General features: G+C 34.9%; 2 long non-coding RNA genes across 6 annotated transcripts; both read right to left on the bottom strand.

Moving 5' to 3' along the window:
* Positions 1-7,974: 7,974 nt before the first annotated feature.
* LOC107014981 lies at positions 7,975-17,351 on the bottom strand. The gene is made up of 2 exons (XR_001456289.2): positions 15,371-17,351; positions 7,975-8,225 (listed from the first exon to the last, which is right to left on the bottom strand). It is a non-coding gene; the product is annotated as an uncharacterized LOC107014981 (long non-coding RNA).
* A 1,292-nt stretch (positions 17,352-18,643) lies between these two features.
* On the bottom strand, positions 18,644-21,862 carry LOC107015355. Of its 5 annotated transcripts, none has more exons than XR_001456336.2 (3): positions 19,961-21,795; positions 19,538-19,613; positions 18,657-18,874 (listed from the first exon to the last, which is right to left on the bottom strand). It is a non-coding gene; the product is annotated as an uncharacterized LOC107015355 (long non-coding RNA). The 5 variants fall into 5 exon arrangements; XR_001456335.2 differs by having other exon boundaries at positions 18,682-18,874; positions 19,538-21,336; positions 21,745-21,862; XR_003577469.1 differs by having other exon boundaries at positions 18,682-18,874; positions 19,538-20,700; positions 21,221-21,797.
* Positions 21,863-24,629: the final 2,767 nt, after the last annotated feature.

Below are 24,629 nucleotides of genomic sequence, written 5' to 3' on the forward strand. Positions count from 1 at the left end.
ACTATTTTAAAAGGGTAGGTGGGGTTAGGTGCGACGGTTAAGCCAAGGCATTGGCAAAAAGATCTAAGAATGCGGGATGATTTCAAGGTTCTTATGCTAGGGGATACGGAAGGACAATTCTTGCGGCCAAGATAATTCAGTTTGCTAGGAATGCCTTCAAATGTAAATATTCGGGAACTCCATCTTATAATTTTCAGGATAGTTAGAGTGTCGTGCTTATTACGGGTGGATAACAATCTTGTGTTTTATTTTCTATAATTGTGGAGAAATTGGACATATAAGAAGATTGTCCCCCTCCACATGTGTTAGGTTTAGCGCAACAGCAGTCCAGAGTAGTGGTACCCGTGAAGAATTGTAATAATGGTTGAAGACGTCCACAAGGTGGGGGAGGAGGTAATCAAAGAGGTTGTGGAAGTAGAGGAAATTGTGGTAATGCGGGTAGTGGTAATGTGCGACAATGCAGGGAAGTAGCTTGTCAAGATGATATGCCTCAACGTTATGCTTTTCCTGGCAAGAATTAGGCAGAGGCGTCTGACGCGGTGATCACATGTACTATTTTTTTCTATGACTGGATGGCTACTGTGTTGTTTGATCCTGGTTCCACTTACTCTTATGTATCCTTGAGTTTTGTGTCCATGTTTGATATAATTTGTAATGTACTTGATGCCCCTATCCATGATTCTACCAAGTTGGAGATTAAGTAATAGTCAGCAATGTCTATCGTGCGTGTTATTTTTTATAGGTTTTCAAACTTAGGCTAATTCGGTGATTTTGGATATAGGCTGATTTTGATATTACCTTAGGCGTGAATTGGTTTCCCCCCTATTATGTTCTGCTTAACTGTAATAATAATTCTTTGACTCTAGAAATTCCAGGAAGGGATAGATTAGAGTGGGATGGGGTGTACAAGCCTAAGCAAGCTAAGAATATATCTCCCATTCGAGCTAGTAAATTGGTAGAGCAGGGTTGTTTGGCTTTTCTGGATCATGTGAGGGATGTCAATATTGTGTCCCATCTATTGAGTCTATTCTAGTGGTATCTGAATGTAGAGAAGTATTTCCTAATGACTTGTCTGGTATGCCTCCGGATAGAGATATAGATTTTTGTATTGACTTAAAAACCGGTATGCATCCCATTTCTACCCATCCCCCCCCCCTCCCCATCACGTGGCTCCTGCAGAATTGATAGAGCTTCAGGATCAAATCCAATATTTTCTCGATAAGGGGTTTATTCGTCATAGTGCTTCCCCATGGGGTGCCCAATGTTGTTTGATAAGAAAAATTATGGTAGTACGAGAATGTGTATTGATTATCGACAGTTGAATAGGTTCACTATTCAGAAAAAGTATCCCTTACCCCGAATAAATGACCTCTTTGACCAATTACAAGGGGATGTAGTATTCTCCAAGATTGATTTAAGATACGTGTATTATCAATTGAAAATTAATCATGAGGATATAAGCAAGACAACCTTTAGAACTCGTTATGGGCACTACGGATTTTTTTAGTCTTTTGGGTTGACTAACGTGCCGACAACATTCATGAGTTCGATGAATGGGGGGTTCAATACATTTATTGATTTCGTTGTGATAGTCTTTATTGATGACATCTTGGTCTATTCAAAAAGCAAAGATGAGCAAGCTAACCATCTTCTAACTTTTCTGGGTGTTCTTTGGAATTAAAAGTTATATGCTAAATTTTCCAAGTGTGAATTTTTGTTGAAATCGGTTGATATAGTTTCAAAAGAGGGGGTCATGGTATATCCTCAAAAGATTGAAACGGTTAAAAGTTAGGTTTGACCTACCTTTGTGATGGAAGTTAGGAGCTTTGTATAGGTCGCTCTACGACCGTCGATTAGTGAATAACTTTGCTTCTATTGACCTCACTTGACTAATTTGACTAAGAAGGAGATACCATTTGAATGGACCGAAAAATGTGAAGAGAGCTTTCAAAAACTCAAGACTCTCTTGACTACCGCACCTATCCTAGTATAACCGGTGAAAGGTAAGGATTTTATAGTTTATTGTGATGTTTCTCATTCGGGGTTGGGCACAATGTTAATGAAAGATAAGAATGTGTTAGGCTATGTGACACGCCAATTTAAGGTACATGAGAGAAATTATCCAACTCATGATCTGGAGTACGTAGGGGTAGTATTTTCTCTTAAGATTTGGCGACATTATCTCTATGGCGTTAATTGTAAAGTGTTTACTAATTATCATAGTCGTCTGCAGCATGCATTTACTCAAAAGGATCTGAATTTGAGATAGCAGAGATGGGTGGATTCATTCAAGGATTATGATGTGACCATTCAGTACCATCCGGGAAAGCCTTATGTGCTGGCAGACACTTTGAGTAGAATAGCGGTAAGTATGGGTCGCTTAGCTTACTTGAGTGTAACTAAACAACCTTTGTCCAAGAAAAATCCAGACATTAGAGGCTAAGTTCATGGAGTTGGGTAACTCTGAAAGAGGGGGGTGCAAGATAACATTGAAGTTAAGTCCACATTCATTGATGTGGAGGGTTCATCTAGGGTAAAAGGAATGATTTGTTTTCCTCAAGTTGATGGCTTGATTAACTTACTATCAGATTCTAATAGTTCACGACATTCTATTCATTTGCTTGTGACCAAGATGTATAGAGATCTGAGAAGAATTTATTGGTGGCTGGGAATGAAGACATAGTGGGTTTTGTGGCGAAGTGTCAAAATTTTGAACAAGTGAATTATGAACATTAAAAGACTACAGGTTTACTTAAAAGAATGCCTATTCCATAATGAAAGTGGGAAAGAATTGTTACGACCGAAAGTACCCCCTAGAAGTAACATGACGTACTTGACCTCTCAGAGGTTTTGTATGAGCCTCTTAAAATTCATTCATTACATAAATAAGAAATGTACTGTGGAATTAAAACTTTTCATATATAAAGTCAATAAGGAAACTCTTGTATAAAACGTGAGGAGAAACTATGTCTCATCATAAGCCATCTCAGACACATGTCAATATCATAGAGTCACAACCCTTTCATTAATAGAAACTTAAATTTTAAAAAAATACTTTAATAAAAGAAAACTAGAACTAAGATCCATGTCCTCGATCATATGAGGACATACAAATCTTAAGAGAAATCTACTTCCCAAGCTTCAACTTCTAGGAATCCTCACTTACCACAAACTACACTTGTAGACATAGTGAATCATATGGAATTAGCACAACTAATGCATGAAGTATGGTGAATATGCAAGAAAACAATGTGAAACGGGCATTTACTTAAAGATATGTTTTTCATGCTATTTTGTTAAGAACCTTAATCATAAGAGTTCAAGTAAAATAATACAAGTCAACAGTCACATATCAGACATATTCAACTAGCATCACCATAAAGGACTTATTTCCATATTCAATAAGAAATACTTTTCATCACTTTAGACCCCCTACCTAAGAATACTCTAAGACTCACCTATGTATGACATGAAGAGACAGCTCATACACCCTCTTCAAGCACACCTAAGTGATCCTCAAAGCTACCATAGATAAAAACCTTTCTATTCCACTTACTTTTACTAAGTAAACATTATTAATTAAATCCATTTAAGAGACAACTAACAAGTGGGGGACTTCACATAATGGTCTTGGAAGACCTGGGAACTCAGTCTAGCATCTTTAAAGCCTACTCGTGCCTTGGGTCGATAGTGTCCCATTCCATTACCTACACATTTTAGAACATATCCAATACTATAATGCACATCCCACATGACGATAATAGGCATTAACCGACATATATCATACTAGCTAGGTATGGAATCAAGTGTCATCAAGACACCACACTGTGGAAGGTATTCTACTTGCCAAGGGTAGATTTAGGACACATCCCATGTAGGAACATGGTTTAGGGGATATCAAAAGGTTTATTTGACTCTAGACTCATACTCAACTAGACCTACTCCCTAATGCATATTCACTATATGCTTTACCTTAGTTCTCACAGAGTAATTTCATTCACATCTTATTATAGAAGGTACCATCACTAAGCATTAGCAACTCATAATACCATTTCCAAGTATGGGTCTAGTAGGCATGCCAACCAAGGTCAATTTTGATAGCTCTTTTGACTTCCTTAAAGATGGTTTTGATGTCGTTTCAGCCAACCTGCCTTTAAGTCCATCATTCCACTCAAGAAGGAGGCATAATTTCATTCTACTACTTCAAGGCTTCTCGATTAACCTTCTTTACATATTCAAGGTTTCACATTTGTCTTTTATAGAAGGCTAGCTACTTTAGGTCTACCAAACCTATTTCATTGGTACACTCATTTAATAAAATTCAAGTATCAAGTAGGGATAACTAAGTCTACCAACACAAGATACAACATCATTCTATAAAGACTCTCCTTAGTCCTTCGTCATCATATATCAACAATTAGAGAGGAAGTACTTTCAATCATATCATTATAACACCCATAAAGTATCATATAGACATCACATTGGGACATCACAGGAGCACCTTCACCTTAAACATTCACTCATACCATATCATGATAATACAAGAATGCACATAATAATGTTGACAAGGCCATGTTCATAACATTTATCACAATTAAACACTGCCACCAAAAGTAAACCATACCAATCAATAGAAATTCGATATCAATTATACATTAAATAAAGGAATGAGGTCAACTCACCACCTTCCAATAGGCACAATCACCATTCGTTAGCCTTTCTAACAAATTCACACAACAAGAGACCTTACCAATACGAATGTGCAAAATACTAGGCCAACAATTCATCCATACAAATGATTCAACAAAAACCGTACGTAGATATCAATACTATAAGGAAAACTATGAAATAATCCAACAATGATCAACATATAATTCAAAAGCCCATAACAATCTAAACGTAAATCTATTATAATTAAGTCATGATTAATACATCCACTTTAGAGATAAAATTAAGAATTCAAGGAATACAAGTGTTCATGGAATTTTTTATCATTAAAAATTCAATTAACATTGAATACTTCATAAATTATCAATTTAAACATTTTCATTAAGAACACATGCTTAGAATTCGAAAGAGAATTTTAAGGATTTTGAAATCTTCAGAAAAGCCTTTGGATTGGATCCTTGAATGAGAGAAGAGTAAGGGATGATATCACCATACCTTAATAGTAGAAATACCACTAAATTTATGGAGGAATCACTGTATTTCTTCAATCCTAGCTTCAACATGGCTTCAAGATTCCATAGAGTCTTGAGAGAACTTTACTTGGAAAATGGGTTTTGATTTTTAGAAATGAAGTCTAATTCTAGGTCTAGGTGTTTAAGATAACTTAAAATACATTAAAACACGTAAAATAAACGTCTAAAACTTAATTAGAACGCGGGGTGAAAAATGTATGTCCCGATTAACGACCACCATTTACGGAGTGTCAATTGGTTGACAGACCGTCCTGGCTTTCATCCATTGATTTAGATACTATTCCAATTACGCTAAGCTGCCACAACAAAGTTTGGAGCCATGCGCCTTTTTGGCGGGGCATCAACTGATCAATGGAGCGTCGATTGGGGTCGTAAAAGGGGCTATTTTGGTAGCTTCTTGGCAAACGTTTGCGTCCTCCTCAAGGACCTTTATGGTGGTCCTTGTAGAATCATACCGGGAAGTTTAGAACCTAAAACTAACTTCCAAAGCTATTATTCATTATTTTAACACTTTTTTAACTCATAAAATACATGTGAGGCTCTAGTTTATCCTAGTTCATTTTGAGGGGTGCAATATTCTCGCCCACTTGAAACACATTCGTCCTCGAACGACACTAAAATACTTTAAAAATTTTCAAAGTTCTAAAACACATAATTAGAAGGTCACAACCATACCACATAAATTCAAAACACACATAGCTAGGAGGAACATCAACTCCACATAACAAGAGACTCAAAACACAACAAGAGAGTCGGAACAACATCTACAACTTATCATCCAATAAGACTCTATACTTCTCATTTCACATAGGAGGAACTTCCTTATCCACATATCATCATGCTCATCACATTATTTCTAAGAACATTATGCCAAATTCTCGTAAAAGCACAACTATTGAACATTCTCAAAAGTCACCTTTTTAAACATGCTCATAAGTCTACTCATGCAACATTTACGCAATTCACTATGGATGCACATAAACATGAGAGACAAAATCATTTAAGCTCATTTTACCATATAGCATAAATTCATAAAACATGCGAAAATTGTAAAGGGAACCATGAACCTCATTTTTCACAAAAGAATCCCCATTCATGCACATGTTACTAGAAAGTTCTAACTCTCAAGCTTGAATATAATAGAAGAGAGAGACAAAATCCATCCAACTATTCACCATACTCCCCCACTTGGGAGAAACCCATCTCCTCTATCATGAACAACACAATAAACTTTTATAACTAAGGTAAGGAATTATAACTTACCGATACCTTCATCTGGATTTTATCCTTATTAGAAGGAATAGCATAGAATCGAGTCTTCTTTTATTCACCCATATCCGGACCATTATAAGGGGCTTGCTTGACATCTCTTCCTTTAGTAGCAATAGTAGGACAATAGCTCAATTTATGATCATTCTTTCCACAACCATAGCAGCCACTAGTATCGGCTAGAAACTTCCAAAAATGTTTATTTCCACAAGTAGAGAAAGTAGGATTAACAATTTGGGAAACACCACCCCTCTCATGGTTATCCTTAAGATCACTAGGGACATCTCGATTTGGAGCTCTCTTCTTAGACCTAGGTTGATTTTGCCCATCGTTCCTTTCCCTCTTAACACCTCTAACCTCCTTTCAAGCTTAGATTCCTCAATGGATTAAGCATACACAATAATCCTAGATAGAGTCATGTTATCATGGAGCATTGTCGTACGACAATTTGCCTTCATAAGATCAGAAACAACGGTCAAGAACCTACTCATCTCATACTTAGGGCTAGACACCACAGATGGAGAATACTTAGACGATAGGGTAAATTTCAAGGAATTCTCCTCCACACTCATGTCACCTTGCGTAAGATTTATGAACTCATGAACCTTAACTTTTCTCTTTTCATTGGGAAAGTACTTTCCTCAGAATGTTTCCTTAAACTCTTCCCAATCTGTGGGACCCGGTTAAACCGGCCTACTATCATTTCATTGTGTGTGCCACACTTGAGAAACCTCCCTCAATTGGTCTGAAGCAAACTCCGCTTTCTCCTTAGAATTCACCATCATAGCATTCAACACCTTACAAATACTATCTAGAAACTCTTAGGTATCCTCTCCCACCTTAGAGCCAAGAACAGTAGGAGGATTCATCCTCACAAAGTCCCTCAACCAAGAGGTTATGCTACTCTCAAGAGAATTCACCCTAGGCCCCATATCGCCGTCATGGATCGGGCTAGGGCGAGAAGTGTTCCTCTAACTTACGCATTAGTCATGTCCAGGGGAACCACCGAAATCTCATTCCCTTGATTCGCTATAGGGACTTGTTCACCTTGGGAAACTTGACCACGTTGGGGAACTTGTTCATCTCGGGGATGAACTCCCTCATTCACCACTTCCTCATCAACTCTTCTTGTGGACATCCTTATTATATTCATATCCTATAAACACAAGAGAAAAGATTAGGAAAAGACACTTATAATAACAACTCTATGGCGCGACACAAGAGTAATGAAGAATGTGAAACTTCTATCGTCCTATAGCCTCTTGCTCATAGATGTGTTGCGACTCAATACCGATGAACAATACTCTACTAGACGTGGTTTTATGAGACTTTAAATCGTAAAGATCAATTCATAACCTTATGCTCTACCAAGTTTATTACGAGCGGGAAGAAACCATAGAAGTAAAACGACGTACTTGACCTCTCGGAGGTCTTGTATGAGCCTCTTAGCATTCATTCATCACATAAATATTAGAAGTAATGCAGAATTAAAATTTTTCACATATAAAGTCAACGATGAAACTCTTGTATAAAACGTAAGGAGAAACTAAGTCTCATCATAAGCAATCTCAGACACATGACAACATCATAAAGTCATATCCATGTCACTAATAGAAAACTTATATATCATAGAAAGTCTTTAATAAAATAAAACTAGAACTAAGATCCATGTCCTTCATCATATGAGGATATAGCAATCTTGAGAGAAATCTACTTCTCATGCTTGAACTTCTAGCAATCCTCACTTGCCACCACCTACACTTGTAGACATAGAGAAACATATGTAATTAGCACAATTAATGCACTAAGTATGGTGAACATGCAAGAAAACCATGCAAAAGGGACACTTACTTAAATCTATGATTTTCATGCTATTTTTATAAGAGCCTTCATCATAAGAGTTTAAGAGATATAATACAAGTCAACAATCACATATCAGATATATTCAACTAGCATTACCATATAGGACTTAATTTCATATTGAATAAGTGCCTTTTCATCACTTTAGACCCTCTACCTAAGGTTACTCTAAGACTCACCTGAGTAAAACATGAAGAGACTTCCCATACACCCTCTTCAAGCACACCTAAATGATCGTCAAAGCTACCCAAGATAACAACCTTTCAATTCCACTTTCTTTAAGTAAGTGAACATTATTCATTTAAGTCATTTAAGAGAAAACTAGCAAGTAGGTGACTTCATATAATGGTCTTGGAAGACCTAGGGAACTCACTCTAGCATCTTTAAAGCCTACTCATGTCATTTGTAGATAGACTTTTATTCCACTACCTACACTTTGTAGAACCTATCCAATACTAGATTGCACATCCTACATGATGAGAATAAGCATTAACCGACATATACCATACTATTAAGGTATGGAATCCGGTGTCATCAAGACCCCACCGTGGAAGGTGTTCTGCTTGCCAAGAGTATAAATAGGACACATCCCATGTAGGCACATGGTTTAGGAGATATCAAAAGTTTTCTTTGTACTCTAGCCTCATACTCGACTAGAGCTACTCCTTTAAGCATATCCACTCGGTGCTTTGCCTTATTTCTCGTAGAGTAATTTCATTCACATGAGGGTATTCGAGAAGGTACCATCACTAAGCCTTACCAACTCATAATACCATTTACAAGGACGGGTTGGATAGCTCTTATGACTTCCTTAAAGATGGTTTCATGTCGTTCCGACCAACCTACCTCTAAGTCCATCATTCCACTCAAGAAGGAGGCACCATTTAGGTTTACAACTTCAAGGGTTCTTAATTAACCTTCTTTTACTATTCAAGGTTTCATATTAGTCTTTCATAGAAAGGTACCTTCTTTAGGTATAACGTTCATAGACTTTAATTTGTACACTCATTTAATACAATTCAAGTACCAAGTAAGGACAACTAAGTCTACCAACACAAGATACAACATCATTCTATAAAGACTTTCCTTAGTCCTTCATGATCATATATCAACAATTAGGGAGGAAGTACATTTTATCATATCATTATAGCGCCCATACAAGATCATATAGACATCACATAAGCACCTTACCTTATACATTAACTCATACCATATCATGTTAATAAAACAATTCACATAACAATGTCGACAAGGCCATGTTCATAACATTTATAACAAATAAACACCGCCACCATAAGTTGACCATAGAATAAATAGCAATTTGATATCAATTCTACGTTAAACAAATGAATTAGTTAGCCTCACAACCTTCCAATAGCCACAATCACCATTCTTTAGCCTTTCCAACAAATTCGCATAACAAGAGACCTTACCAATACCAATGTCCATAAGACTAGGCCAACAATTTATCCATACTAATGATTCTACAAAAACTCAACGTAGATATAAATACTATAAGGATAAGTATGAACAATCCAGCAATGATCAACATATAATTCAATAGCCCATAACAATTTAAACATGAATCTATTATAATTGAGTTATGATCAATACAACCATTTTAGAGCCAACATTAGTAATTCAAGCAATACATGGCTTCATGGAATTTTTAATTATAAAATCATCAATTAAAATTGAATACTTCATAAATCATCAATTTAAACCTTTTCATGCAAGAACCCATGCTTAGAATTCGAAATAGGATTTTAAGGTTTTTAAAATCTTTTGAAAAGCCTTTGGAATTGGCTCCTTAAATGAAAAAAGAGTCAAGGATGAAATAAACATACCTTAATAGTAGAAATCGCACTAAATTTATGCAGGAATCACTCTAATTCTTCAATCCTAGCTTCAAATTGGCTTCAAGCCCCCATGTAGTCTTGAGAGAACTTTACTTGGAAGAAGGGTTTTGATTTTGAAAAGTGATGTATAATTCTAGGTCTAGTTGTTTAAACTAACTTAAAATAAATAAAACACCTAAAATAATCATCTAACACTTAATTAGAACGTGGGGTGAATGCACTAGCCCAGACCCTATGGAAAATCCAAGGTCCCTATTGACAGTCATCATTGACGGGCGCCAATTGATTCATGGACCATCTTGGCCTTCATCGATTAATTCATAGAATCCCCCAATTAGAATATAATCTCCCACGACTATGTGTTGATCCACACCCCCTTTTGAAGGGGCGTCTACTTATCAATAGAGCATTTATTGGGGTCGTCAAAGGGGCTGTTTTTGCAGGTTCTTGGCAAACATTTGGGTTCTCCTCAAGGACCCTTAGGATTGTCCTTGGGGAGTCGTAAACATAATCTTAGAACCTAAACATGTTCATATAGATTATAGAGTCTCTTCAAATCATATTAGACTCCAAACGACACATCAAAGTACATAAAACATGTAAATGCAAATTAGCACACACAAGACTAGTTTTCGAACGTCTTGGTCGTTCATTGACGTTTGACTTTCAAACTCTTTAAAGCAAATTCCTAAAGCTATTATTAATTATTTTAACATGTTATTAACTCATAAAACACATGTGAGGCTCTAATTTATCCTAGTTCATTTTGAGGGGGTGCAACAAGAATAGCCATGGATTTTGTGGTTGGTCTTCCCAAGACCTTAGGGAAGTTTTATTCTATTTTGGTTGTAGTTGATGGATTGACTAAGTCAGCCCATTTTATTTCGGTAAGAATAGATTATAATGCTGAACAATTGGCGAAGATATATGTGAAGGAGATAATGAGACTGTATGGTGTGCCCCTTTCTATCAATTGGTGAAGATCTATGTGAAGGACGAAATTGCATGATTAATTGGGCACCCAACTCACTTATAGTATAACCTTTCATCCACAGAAAGATGGACAATCTGAGAGGACTATACAAATGTTGGAAGATATGTTGAGAGCATGTGTGCTTTATTTTGGAAGGATTGGGATAAGTTCTTACCTTTGTGCGAATTTTCTTATAACAATAGCTAGCACTCTAGTATTCATATGACACCATTTCAGGAATTATATGGGAGGGTATATAGATCACCTTAAGGTTTGTTTGAGTCTAGGGATGTGAAATATATGGGGGTTGACTTAGTAAAAGATGCTCAAGAGAAGTGAGGAGTATTCAAGTTAAACTTGTAGCCAAACAGAGTAGACAAAAGAAGTAAGCAAATCATACGGTGAAAGACATGGAGTTCCATACGGGCAAAATTGTTATTATTAAAGTATCACCCATGAAGGGGGTGATGAGATTTGGTAAGAAGGGCAAGCTAAACCCTAGGTACATTGGTTCCTTTAAGGTTCTTGAATGTGTAGGGTCAGTGGCATATAGATTGTCTCTACCCTCAAATCTATCTGGTGTGCATCTGGTATTTCATGTGTCTATATTAAAGAGCTATCATGGTAACAGATATTACATCATTAAGTGGGACTCAATTGTGTTGAATAAAGACATTCAATATGATAAACAGCTTTTATTTCTTGATCATGAGATCTGTAAGTTGAGGACAAAGGAGATTATGTTCGGGAAAATTCAATGGAAGCATCGTCCAGTGGAAGAAGCTACTTAGGAAACTGAGTCGGGTATGCGAGAAAAGTATCTCCAATTATTTGTCGAATCAAGTACTAATTTTTCTTCCCTTATCTTGATTTTCCTTAATTTTGTCACTTGGGGATGAATAATGGATAAATTGGTATCTATTGTAATGACTGAGTTCCGTCATTATAGAAATTCCAATGAGGGGAAAATTAGAGTTGGAATTTTTTTTGTAGTATTTGAATTTATTCCTACCTTGTCCGGATTTGGAGAAAATCGGATTCCATAAGGTGTAGGGAAATCTGGTAGCAATCGAGTGACTTAATTAAAGTCTTGCTTACATGAGGTTTTAGATAAATTGTTAACAAACCCACGATTTTACGGAATTGAATTTGAGTGAGTAGAGTAATGGGAATCTACCTTAGTGTATGGAGTATTTTCTAAGTGTAGTGGAATGAAAGTGAAAGTGTTTTATTGGGTCTGTGGAATTATGAGAACAAGCTCTCTGTTTTTTTTATGCCGTTGTAGCTAAATTATTGTCGCTGTATCGGAATGGTGACCGCTATGGAGGACGAGACGAGACTTGAAATTGTAAGTTCGAGAGGGAAGTGTTCTGTTACGAGACTGTCATTTTAGCGGGATGATTGGCCTCTATAGCACCACTAATAGAGGGATGAGTGCACTGTAGCCGGGACAGGTGCGAATTAAGTCGTCAATAAAACCCCTAAACGGCGTTATTTGACACTTTTCAATTTTTTAGAGTTCAGGAATGATCCCTAGGTGACTCTAACTTATTTTCCACCATTTTGAGGATAAATGGAAGATTTTAACTCCCTAAATCCGTTTTTCAATCCGTAGAATGTAATATAATGGGTCAATATTGATGGGGAAGGGTTTACTAATAGACTTTATAGTGGGAACAACCCTAATGTAGATACTAGAGATCATGGGTGTGATCAAGGGTTGTGTGCATTGTTAGTAATGCGGGTAATTGGTGATTTTCGGAAAGGGAAGAATCAAGTTTCTTAGGGTTTCAAGCTTGTTTTGAGGTAGGTGATGGTTGTGATTTCATGATCGTGTGATGTATGAATGTTCTTGCTTCATTTTGATACTTGTATGTGTATTAATGTTGCCATATTAATCACATTTCTTGTAAATGAGATAGATGAATATGTAGCCACGAAATCATGATATAAATGTATGATCTTGACGATATACTTGTGATTGTGATTGTGGTGTGTGAATGGGGATCATATTGCCACTTTTGTGTAAGCTAACTGCGATTGGTTGCCACGTTCTGTCATAACTTTGCATTGAGTTGCCATGTTCTGGCGCAACATGGGATCAGGCTACCACGTTTTGGCAAGCTAACTATCTGGGTTGGGTTCCGAGAGAGGACCAATAATGTGGTGATAAATGTGAGATGTATTGTTGAATTGTCATGTTAAAATGTTGTATACATTATTATATATATGCATGTGATTATAATGTTGTTTGAATTTCTTATGTTGCAATAGTGGGACAGCCGCATGATCCTACTACTACAATGTGGGTGTGTATTGATTCTTCCCTTGCTCTTATTTTTGTTGCGTACATAGCATCTTCAGGAAACTATTGACAGACCTCGATTATGAGATTAGGGATTATTGCATCGACTTCAAGGGTGAGTTGAATCTTCCGGGCTTCCATTGAGTTCTCTTTCGTCTAAGTCGACCATTTCCGAAAATATACATTTGTATAATTAGTGATTAGTTCAGTAGTTGGGGTTGTGACCCTTCATGTTTAGACTTATGATTTCGTAGTAGTTTTGGTACATTGAATTTCAGATTCTAGGTTTATCTTCCTCATTTGTTTAATTTGTTCTTTATAATCCTTGTCAAGGTTTATGGATACCTCTTACTTAGTTATTTAACTTATTTCTTTAACTTCAATGCGTAAGTTTTAGATTATTTTTTGTAGTTGAACGGTAGTAGTGGTTCTCCCACCGGAGAGTTAGAGTCGGTGCCAGTCACGACGTTCTGGGTTTCTGACATCATGGGTTTTGTCTCAACTTCCATCATAGTTTTTAGAGGCTTCATTTATAGACAATAGTGTTTTGAGGAGGCTTTTCATTTTCATAGTTAAAATGTTTCAGACTTGAGTTGTCTGTTTTGGCCAGTTGAATTATTTCTTTAATATATTCCGAGCTATCTATTTTGAGACTTTTGAGAAACATTTACTTTTAAGTTCATATGATGTTGAGTACTGATTCATACCAAGGGTTTGCTTGGGGACCAATAATGGTTCTTGAGTGCACGCCAAGGGTGTAGGAATGGGGTGTGACATGACAACTCTTTTAAGATCAATAAAAAAGAAGAGTCGTCACCTAACAAATGGAAGGTCGTTAGCGCACCATTCTATCCTATTTACAAACAGAGTTACTTTAAAGGGTTTGTGAATCCATCGATCAGGTAAGGGTTCAGTTACCTTTAAATGAAGGTGTTAAGCACATTTTGAGGTTCACAAATGTCGGTCCCGGTCGAATCTTGTGAATTATATGGAGATTTAATATGGCAAATAAGGTCACTATAAGATAAAAATATATATATAAAAGAATGTAAGACGGGTTAATAAATTAAGCATAAGAAGATTATTATCTGATTAATATAAGTTTAGGTGAATACTAAAGTTAGATAAGCACCCTTAGTTTTTTTAAACAAGCAAACTAAATCAATACGAGTTATAAAATTGGCACATGCAGAGGTAATGAAGCCACACAAATTTATGAATTCAATCCATCATAGCAAGACTATGGAGTACCAAATAGAGAAATAAGATACTTTAAATATTAACAAATAAAGAAGGAGAAGTCGACTTGATCGCTTCTAATAAAAGACTTAAAAGTGTTTGGATAATATTAAATAAAAGGAATGTAAATAAAAATAAAATAACAATAAGGAGAAGATAGGATGGAAGAGCTAACGTAATTGCATCCATATTAAAAGAATAAAATATATCATGAAAATAGAATTTAAATAAATTAACAACATATAAATTTATAGTCACTAGAGAGAGATAGAGAGGGATCAAAATTTGAAAGGGCTAAAATGGCCTATTAGAGTATTTACTCCTTATAATCCTTTTTTTATGATTGACTCTCTTAAATTTCTTAAGAAAAGACAAAAAAAATTTAAAAATTATCCAAGAGTATTAAATAAAATATTTTGTTATTTAAAAAGTTGCGTGAAGCTAAAATATAAGTATATTTTTTTTTCATATTAAGAATATAAAAAATTATGTTGATAAGTTAACATAATAAACATTATCATGTTTTTAAGACTTTTAAAAGTGTGACATAAAAAATTAAATTAGGAGGGAATAATGAGTTGTCTTATTTTTATAAAGCTATGTTTGCACTTCATACAAGAAGCAAACTATAGCCTATTTGTTTTCACTATTTTATAAATTGTACCTGATTCCCCTTTTGGGGTGACGATTCCACTTTAGCTCGGCTTCTCGCGTTGAGTTCTCCACTTGTCATGATTGGATTACAAGTAATGTCATTTCATTATAGTGTACGTGCAAACAATATTCAAAGGGGTAGGAGTATGTTTTTTAGTAGTACCTTACAATGAAATACTAAAGTAATAAAGGTATTCTCAAGAAAAGTAAGCTTATAAGGACACTAAAGTAAGAGAAGATAACAAAATAAAATAATGGAGTAACTATCTTGAACATATCACATCTTATAATTCTTCTAAAGATCACCAACCGGTCTAACAGTATTCAAATAAGCTCATAAAACTTGATTTTAGAACCGAAGTTCATACTTCGTGCAGCCACAAGAACAAAAAAAACTTTTAAGGTAGTACGTAAAAATATTATTGCTTTTGAGATTGTACGAGAGTATTGTTCTTGTTTAAGAATGTGGACATAATGTATAGTCTTGTATTTAAAGTAAAATATATAGGGCACATCAATAAGTATAAAAATAGAGAAAAAGAAAGAAAATTATTCTCCTCAATTAGACCCTCATTCTTGGCATTTAATTTATCAATATTATCATAACAATGCGGCTTTAAAATCCAGTTAATAAAAAATGCTACTAAGTCAATGTTTTTTTAAAAAAATAAACAAGTAACAGGAAACTTTAATGCATGGATTTTACCATCAATCAATTGATACTAAAATAATGCAATAGCCAATTGATAATTAGAAATTACCATCGATGAATCTTTCATAAAAAATAGAAGGCAAGAATCATGAATGAACTTATAATTTTGAAGGAGCCATGTTAATAAAGTCCAACAAATCAGTCCAAAATAACATGATTTATAGACTGCTGTATTTGAACATCACATATGTATATTTACTTACCATAACTATCAAAAGTTTAGCAGAAACAATTAAGTCGATGTTGTTCACACTAACTAAAAAAAAAGAAAAGTCGGAGAATAAAATAGTCAATCAAGAAGAAGAATCATAACATAGTTTACCAACAATAGATAAATATTAATTTGTACCATTCGATTAGGTAAAAAATGGAAAGAAACATGAATCATGAAGATTTTTAGAATAATCAATCAATTCATTAAGCAAATAAGTAAAATTCTCATATTAAGGCTTGCTACTATTAGATAAAGTAACCACAACTCTGTCAGAGTTTCTAAAGAAAAACTCAAGGGCACACTAAAACCCATTTACAAAAGGGGATAATTAAGTTTTTTTAAAAAAATGGAAACACACAAGGCAGAAAATGCACAAGTTTAGGAACTCAAAATCATAAGGAAATCATGTTTAATAGAGATTTCATGGATATTATTGAATTTCATGTAGCGTAAGAATGTAATAAAAACTATTATACTAAAACATCTAGATAACTTAAGAAAGTTGTTTATAAGATGATATAATAATTGAAATTAAAAAAAAAAGGAACCTGCACGGATCTATTAAATAGCCCCCTCAAGGCTCTGTCAGGTCTAGCTGGAGATAGCGGCGGAGCAAAGAAGCTCTTGTTTTTGTTATTGTCGATCTCGCTAGGAAGGATGGTGGTAGTCTTGACTTCTCGGGAGTTGTCTTGCCGAAGTGTTTGGTCAGAACAAATGAATATAAGAGAAGGAGACGGGTTGAGATTGCATGATTCGACACTTCGCCGGTCAGAAGAGAAGTGAAGAGAGGCAGAAGTAAACAGAAAGGGGAAGAGAGGGGAAACTAGTTCGGGTGGTGAAGCGGTTGATGTCCGCTGGTGGTTGGAGAAGTTCCATGAGGAGAGATATGAAGCAGAGGGACTCTCTTGGTGGTTGTCCTCATAAGTGAGGGTGAAGCAGGGGTTTCACTGGTGATATGCACTGCTAATGGACGAAGTTTGGAGCTAAGGGAGCAATGCTTGGTGTTTTCAAAGTGAACAAGGAGAAAAAAGGAAAATAGGGTTAGGTTTTAGGATATTAATATAGGAAAGTTGTGAGAGACTCAATCTTAGCAGTTACATCCCGGTGAGATGTGGGGTTTTGATTCAAAAGAATGAATGGACAGTTGGGATCAAAGATGAGATCTTGAGATTGCGATTAAAGTAATTAATTCAAAATGAATAAAGTTGAGCAAAAAAGACTAATAATTAACTAGATTGAATAAAAGGTGCTACAACATAAGTAATTTGGAGTCAATGTTTAATAAATCATTATCCAATAAATAATTATACTACACATATTACGTAATTTCCATATGATATAAATCCACTTAAACATAATAGACATTAAATAGAAAAGTATATTAATTATCTCGAATTTAGAAATAGATAATTATAATAATAATAATAATAATAATAATAATAATATTAATCATAATTATAATAATAATAACAACAACAAAAACAAAAACAACAACCATAAAATAGTATTTAATATTATGAATACTAAAGTATATGGCTAATGTGATAAAAATTAAACATAAAGTAAAGAAATAAGTTTTAAAACACTTATTTAATCAAGTAAAGATTGAGAAAGGATGAGAGATCACTCAAAATTTGGTGTCGACATATGCCCTCTTTTCTCAATAATGAAGAATCAATTGGCGGGCAAAGACGTTGACTAAATATCCAATTTTTTTAGACTAACAAAAATATATTAGTGGGAACAAATGAAAGGATAAGCAATTCTGTAAAGAAAGAAAGAAAAAGGTATGGACGAGACTTTGGCCTCTTACATATCTCTAGTATTGAGAGAATGAGGTTGTCTGTAGTTCTAGATTTATAAGTAGACTAAGCTCCTAAAAAAATGAAATAATGGTATCGTCATACCCCAAGGCTACCCGCTAGATGTAAATAAATGGACCTAGAACCACGAGTGACCCCAAGTTAACCCTGAGTTCACACACTAAAAGAAGAATGCTATTAGGGACGAGAAATATGGTCCTTAAAAATCTCTTTCTGGTCCCCAAAAGTTGATAGCGACAGGAAATATCCGTCCTTTACCGGCTCCGTCGCTAACGATCAATAGGGACGAGACTGAAGTAGGTACTACATTTCTCGTCCTTAATACCACATCTCAAGACAATCATAACTGGTCGCTACAAGATTTTTCAACCAAAACTCTGGTCCTTAAAGAGTTTTAAGGACTGTGGCATCACTGATCCAAAAAGGTGTTTACAATTTCAACAAAATGTGATACCTAAATAATGCATGCTCTCTCTTATCATATTTTTCTACAATACTATGAAATTCCAAATATAAATAACCAAATTAATATTAACAAAATCATCAATCATATTAATTAAACTAACGATTAGTTAGTATCACACATACATGTCAAATTCTTTTTAAAATTATAATCATGATATCTTTTACACAACTAACATATCTAAGTATATAATTAATGAAATACTTTGCCAAACTGTCCTAGCAAAATGATGACCAAATTATCAAAACTTGTTCAAAATCTTCAAACTTGCATCTCGACTTGTAAACAGTAATCTCCAAATCCTGTAAAAATACAAAATAAAATTTTCTCAGAGAAAAGAAACGTGCACAATCTAATCATAGAAAACACATTTCAATGAAGATAAGAAATAAGATATTACATTCTAGATTTTTTGATTGTTAGGTACATACTCTGCCAACAATATGGACAAAGATATATTTGTACTAAACAAGTGGACTTAAGTCTAAACAACTAAATTGGCTAAAACGCTTCAAAGTCATTCAAGATATTGTTAGAGGGAACTGTTATATATGCACCACTATTTCTATCCAAAAGTTATCCACTGGTATTTGTTGTATAGCAATATTTAGGATGAGGAGATGAATAAAGAAAATTCAAACTTCTGTTTAGTAAGATCTTTCAGAAGGTAGTAGGAACTAGTTATTGAATACCAAGTATCTAACCTGTACAACCCAAATTTGAATGATAAATGCATATTTTGCCCAATTAGACTACTATTAAACTAGCATTTCTTCCAATAACAATTCCATATTATTCACCCTGTTTTCATACCAAACCTAGAAATATTCAAGGCAGAAGCAACTAAAAAAAATTTAAAAGAATCACAGAAGGGCATGAAAGTCCCCAATGCGCTTGCCGATGCAACTCTATACAGATAACTATAGCAGCAATGCCGGCAAACATGAATAATAAATAAAACTCACTTGTTCATGGTCCCTGTCTTAGCATAACCTCTTAGTAATGCTCATTTCAAATAGAAGTCACCACTAAGATGACCAACTGAAATATTTAAAAGAAATTACGTTCAGTAGTCGAACACAACTTAAAAGTACAAGGGTTAGCATCAAAGCTAGACTTTTTCTTTTACCAACAAATGATAAAACTTTAGAGAAAAAAACAGATTCTACGATCCAATCACATCTTCGAAACTGATATTGTGTTGCATTAGATTCTTACACTAGATACAACTACAACATTAGAGTTTTATCTAGTTATGGATTCTAGGTATCAATAGTAAACCAGTCAATCTGCATATTAATGTCTGCAAAATATTTGTAGCGTCAGTATTACAAATACTCAAAAAGTTATTCTCAAGCTGCTGACAGTTAAGCATAAAATATACATACCCATACACGTGCAAGTGAAAGCGTATGAGAAACAACAGAAGGAAATACACTTCACAAGTGTATTCAACTGTCATCTTCTGGCACCACCCCCTCCTCCCAGATGTGTCACGCGTAATGATAAAACTGATAATTAAAAGTTTAAATGATAAAAAATAAGGGAATAAGATACTGCATGCATCCATGAACTAATGGAAATTTAAACTTGAGATCATTGACTCATCAGCTAGCAATAACATAATCTTCAGTTCTTCACCAATCCTAATTGTTTGACTTTCTGTAAGGTTGCAGTTCAAAAAATTTCTGAAACGATGTTTATCGATACTACACCTTAAGTTGGAGCATAGCTAGAGAGTTTCATATTTCCTTTACTAAACTTTAGATGCATACAAAACAACAATCAAAAAACAAGACTTACTTAAATATTTAAGTTATCATAAGATAAGAATATATATCCAAGATTTTCCCATATAAAAAAGGCCTCTTCATCTATTTCTATGATTAAAGATTTGCCCATATCAAATGCACCTTTATCTCTGCTAGATCCAGAGGCCAAAAAGAGGTGGAACATGTGTTATTCTATATTAGATATAAAGCAAGGAATTTACATACCAGACATGGCTTGGTTACTATAATACCAATAGGTCTATCATTAAGGACAAGTACAAACATGTTGAATTTGCTAACGAATTTAGTTGGGCAATGGGGCTTGACAACACTCCAACAACTTCAAAACTTGTTCTCTGAAAAGTGGGATTGAAAAGTATATGGTCTAAGTAAGTGGAGATAGTGTTGTTTCTTCTTATATATGCATACAAAATGTATATATAGACAGTGCAGATTGTTTAGTGAAACAATTACTTTTGAACTTAGTGTTGCTTTTATCCATTGTTTTTAATTTAATTACTAGGAAAAATTGAAAGCCTTGACAGAATATAAGTTATTGGCAAGTTCCTTTTTTGCTAACAGGAGATTGGCCTTTCCTCTTTCTAGTTGGAAAAAAAAACAAAGAGGTCTATGCACCAATTAACATCAATTATGAATTCACCAGTGACGATATCTACTTTAAAAGATGTTTGTCGTCTATTGAATACAGGATATGAATCAAATTTTCTAACTCCAAGACACCAATTTAGCATAATATATTTATAAAACTACACAAAAATTATCTTCAAATCCACAATTGCCAAAAACATAAAATTTACCACCTCAACCATTCATAGGTTTCAAACATCTAAGGAATAAAATTTTATGATTGATTACCTCAAGTCCCTGAACATAGATACAGCTCACCATCTTAACGCAATAGATAGCATTAATGAAGTTATCACCAATTTGATAATATTTTTCCTTCAAATGTTCCGTTAAAAATTTCACCACTGGAGAAGCAATAAAAAAGTATGTTAGTCGCTAAAAAAAATCAAACACATACATCCATATACAACGCAAACAAAAGAAAATAAAATTAGGTAAAGCAAACTCAGAATTTCAAGTTAATGTTAAGTCTCCTTGAACAATATTGGATCTGGAGTGAATACACTAGATTTTCTTTCCAAAAATTTAATGATACGACCTCTCCATGGAATTAACTCAATCGCACAATACCACAACGTCAAAAAACATATATAAAAATTTCCAAATCAATAACTCATGAAACAACGAGAATCATATAAGAAGAGTATTAATATAAATCGTGACCAAGAAATCAAGAAGAACTTTCAATCAAATCGTGGAACAAAGTTGTAAAAATGATAAAGATTGAGAAAAGGTTGAGAATGGGAGTAAACCCTAGCTAGTCGCTAAGTTGCTGAACGGAGGAATGTTTATAATTCCTTTTTATATTTGCAAATGATATAACTTATAAATATTTAGGGGGAAATTCGGTGGCATGTGGGTCAAACTCAATTTAGGACCTTAACGACCAGTAGATTACATTTTCTAGGACGAGATTTTTATACTTCATCATTAAATAAATAAAATTGATAATTTAGTACCAGAATAAAATCTAGTCGCTAAAAATATCCTTTTCGCGATTAGAATTTAATCTCGTCGCTAAAGACTGGTCCCTAGAAAGCTTTTTTCTTGTAGTGACACATCATAAGCATACTAAATGATTACTCAATAAATATACTATGAAGAAGCTTAAAATATGAGATAAAATGAATAATGAGGAATACTCAATACTGATCTAAATATATAAATGACTATGAGTTTAATAAAAATTGGAGGATCAAACTCAAAACTAAAACTGAATTTAGTACTATGTCTGAAAAAGCCTCTAACTGACTAAAGTTATTGCAACATGCCCCAACTAACTCTAGAAAAATTGGACAATTAATAAAAGTATTGAAGTGAAAAGCATGTCTATTGCTCTCGAAGAATGGGAACTCACCACCGAAGCTTGTGAACTGGAGATCAGGAACCGATCTATGTGTGATCAAAATGCTAAGTACCTGAACCTACATCATGAAAGGATGTAGCATAGAGTATGTGTCAATACTTGGAATGTACAGAGCATAAAGGATATAAAGTATAGCTGAATGAAATACTTAACTTAAAAAAGCATACTAAGCAATAACATAATCTAAACTGAATGTAAATGTTAAAGTGTACTAAAGGCTAAGCTAAATGCAATGACCAAGTACTAATCTTAAAAATGACATACTGAGACTAAATTCTTAAATATTACTAAAAATCTAGTCAAGTGCGCTAAAGTCTGACTCTAGGAGCTACTATAAACCAACACAAACCACGTAATCTAAATGTGGAGTCCGATATATATGTCCATCGAGATAACCCAATATACCTATCAATAAGTATAATGGCATGACTAGTGTGATCACTAAAATGATTCCCAACAAATGGGACTTATACTCCTACAGTGGCACGTAGTTCTGGGACTATGAGGGTAAATGACCCTAGTCCAACTCAGTAGTAAGCCTACTCCCAACTAGAATGCGAACCATACAACATAAACGAAATAAACTGGTTAGTTTAAGATTCTGACATACTAACTGAAAATTCAACATTAAGTACTCATAATGAAATAGTTGAAAACTGAGGCATACATATCTCTTTATTTTTTTTATAACTAGTATAGTTCATGAACTAAAAGATTTACCCAACTAGGGTTTTGAGTTTCATGCATGAATCTAGATAAAAACATTACTAAGATATGACAATCTAATTAAGAACGTTACTAAATCATAATAATAATCCAAAGTTCTAGAAAACCTAAGTCTAGATAATATTAAGGGAATCAAGAATCTATCTAAAATCTAGGAACCCAATGGGTGAAAGCAACCCACTAGCGAAATCCCACATTCCTTGTGACGAAATCCACGAAGAATACTTTGATTTTAGGATGAAACTTGAAAAAAACATTCTTGTTGTTCTTGGGAAAACTGGGGCCTCTTTCATCTTCTTTTGTTTTAAGTTTAAATGATTTGCTTAAGCAAGTTTTGACTAAGTTACTGATATACCATGGTTTCACGGTATATTTAATGTTTTTTCCATAAGTTTAGTGTGTGTCCAAAAGCCTTTTTGTATTGATTTTTATGTAAGTTTCTATTTATTTGCAGGAAATCTGTCCAAGGATGAAGGCAAAAGTTTTTGAGCAAGAAGTACAGAAAAGTTACCACCTACGGAGCCTGTGACGGTCCGTCGAGCCTGTGACGGTCCGTAGGTGGCATTGTGGTGAAGCTGCTGAAGGAAGATGGGGAAGTCTGACCAAGTGTGGGGTTACGAGTGCGTGACGGACTGATATACCGTGGATTCAGGGTATTATTAATACTTTTTTCTTAAGTTTAGTGTGTCCAAAAGCCTTTTTGTATTGATTTTTATGTAAGTTTCTATTTATTTGCAGGAAAGCTGTCCAAGGATGAAGGCAAAAGTTTTTGAGCAAGAAGTACAGAAAAGTTACCACCTACGGAGCCTGTGACGGTCCGTCGAGCCTGTGACGGTCCGTAGGTGGCATTGTGGTGAAGCTGCTGAAGGAAGATGGGGAAGTCTGACCAAGTGTGGGGTTACGAGTGCGTGACGGACTGATATACCGTGGATTCAGGGTATTATTAATACTTTTTTCTTAAGTTTAGTGTGTCCAAAAGCCTTTTTGTGCAAATTTTTATATAAGTTTCTCCTTATTTGCAGGAAATCTGTTCAAAGATGTATGCGGAGGTTTTTGAGCGAAGAAATGCAGAAGAGACCACCTACGGAGCTTGTGACGGTCCGTCATGCTTGTGACAGTCCGTAGGTGGCAGCGTAGTGCAGCTGCTGAAGGAAGATGGGGAAGTCTGACCAAGTGTGGGGTTACGGAGTCCATGACGGTCCGTCGTGTCTATGACGGTCCGTCCTGCAGGTTCGTCATGAAGTTGAGAGAAGTAGTCCCAGTACCCATATTCTAAGAGTTTAAGTGTTTTGGAACGCGACGGACCGTCGTGTCTGTGACAGTCCGCGATACTTGCCGTCGAGGGTAATGAAGAGAGCAGCAGAAGAAAATTGCACAAGTATGGGACGACGGAGTCCATGACGATTCGTCGTGACCACGACGATCCGTCGCGAGGTCCGTCGACCCAGCCGCGTTTTGACAGATTTCCAGCAAATAGAGTCCTTGTTTAATTAGGTTTTTATTTTCTATAAATAGTTCCAAAAACCTCGTTTTTGAGGTTAGACT

The sequence above is a fragment of the Solanum pennellii genome, chromosome 3 (genome assembly GCF_001406875.1).
Source record: "Solanum pennellii chromosome 3, SPENNV200".
NCBI lineage: Eukaryota > Viridiplantae > Streptophyta > Magnoliopsida > Solanales > Solanaceae > Solanum > Solanum pennellii.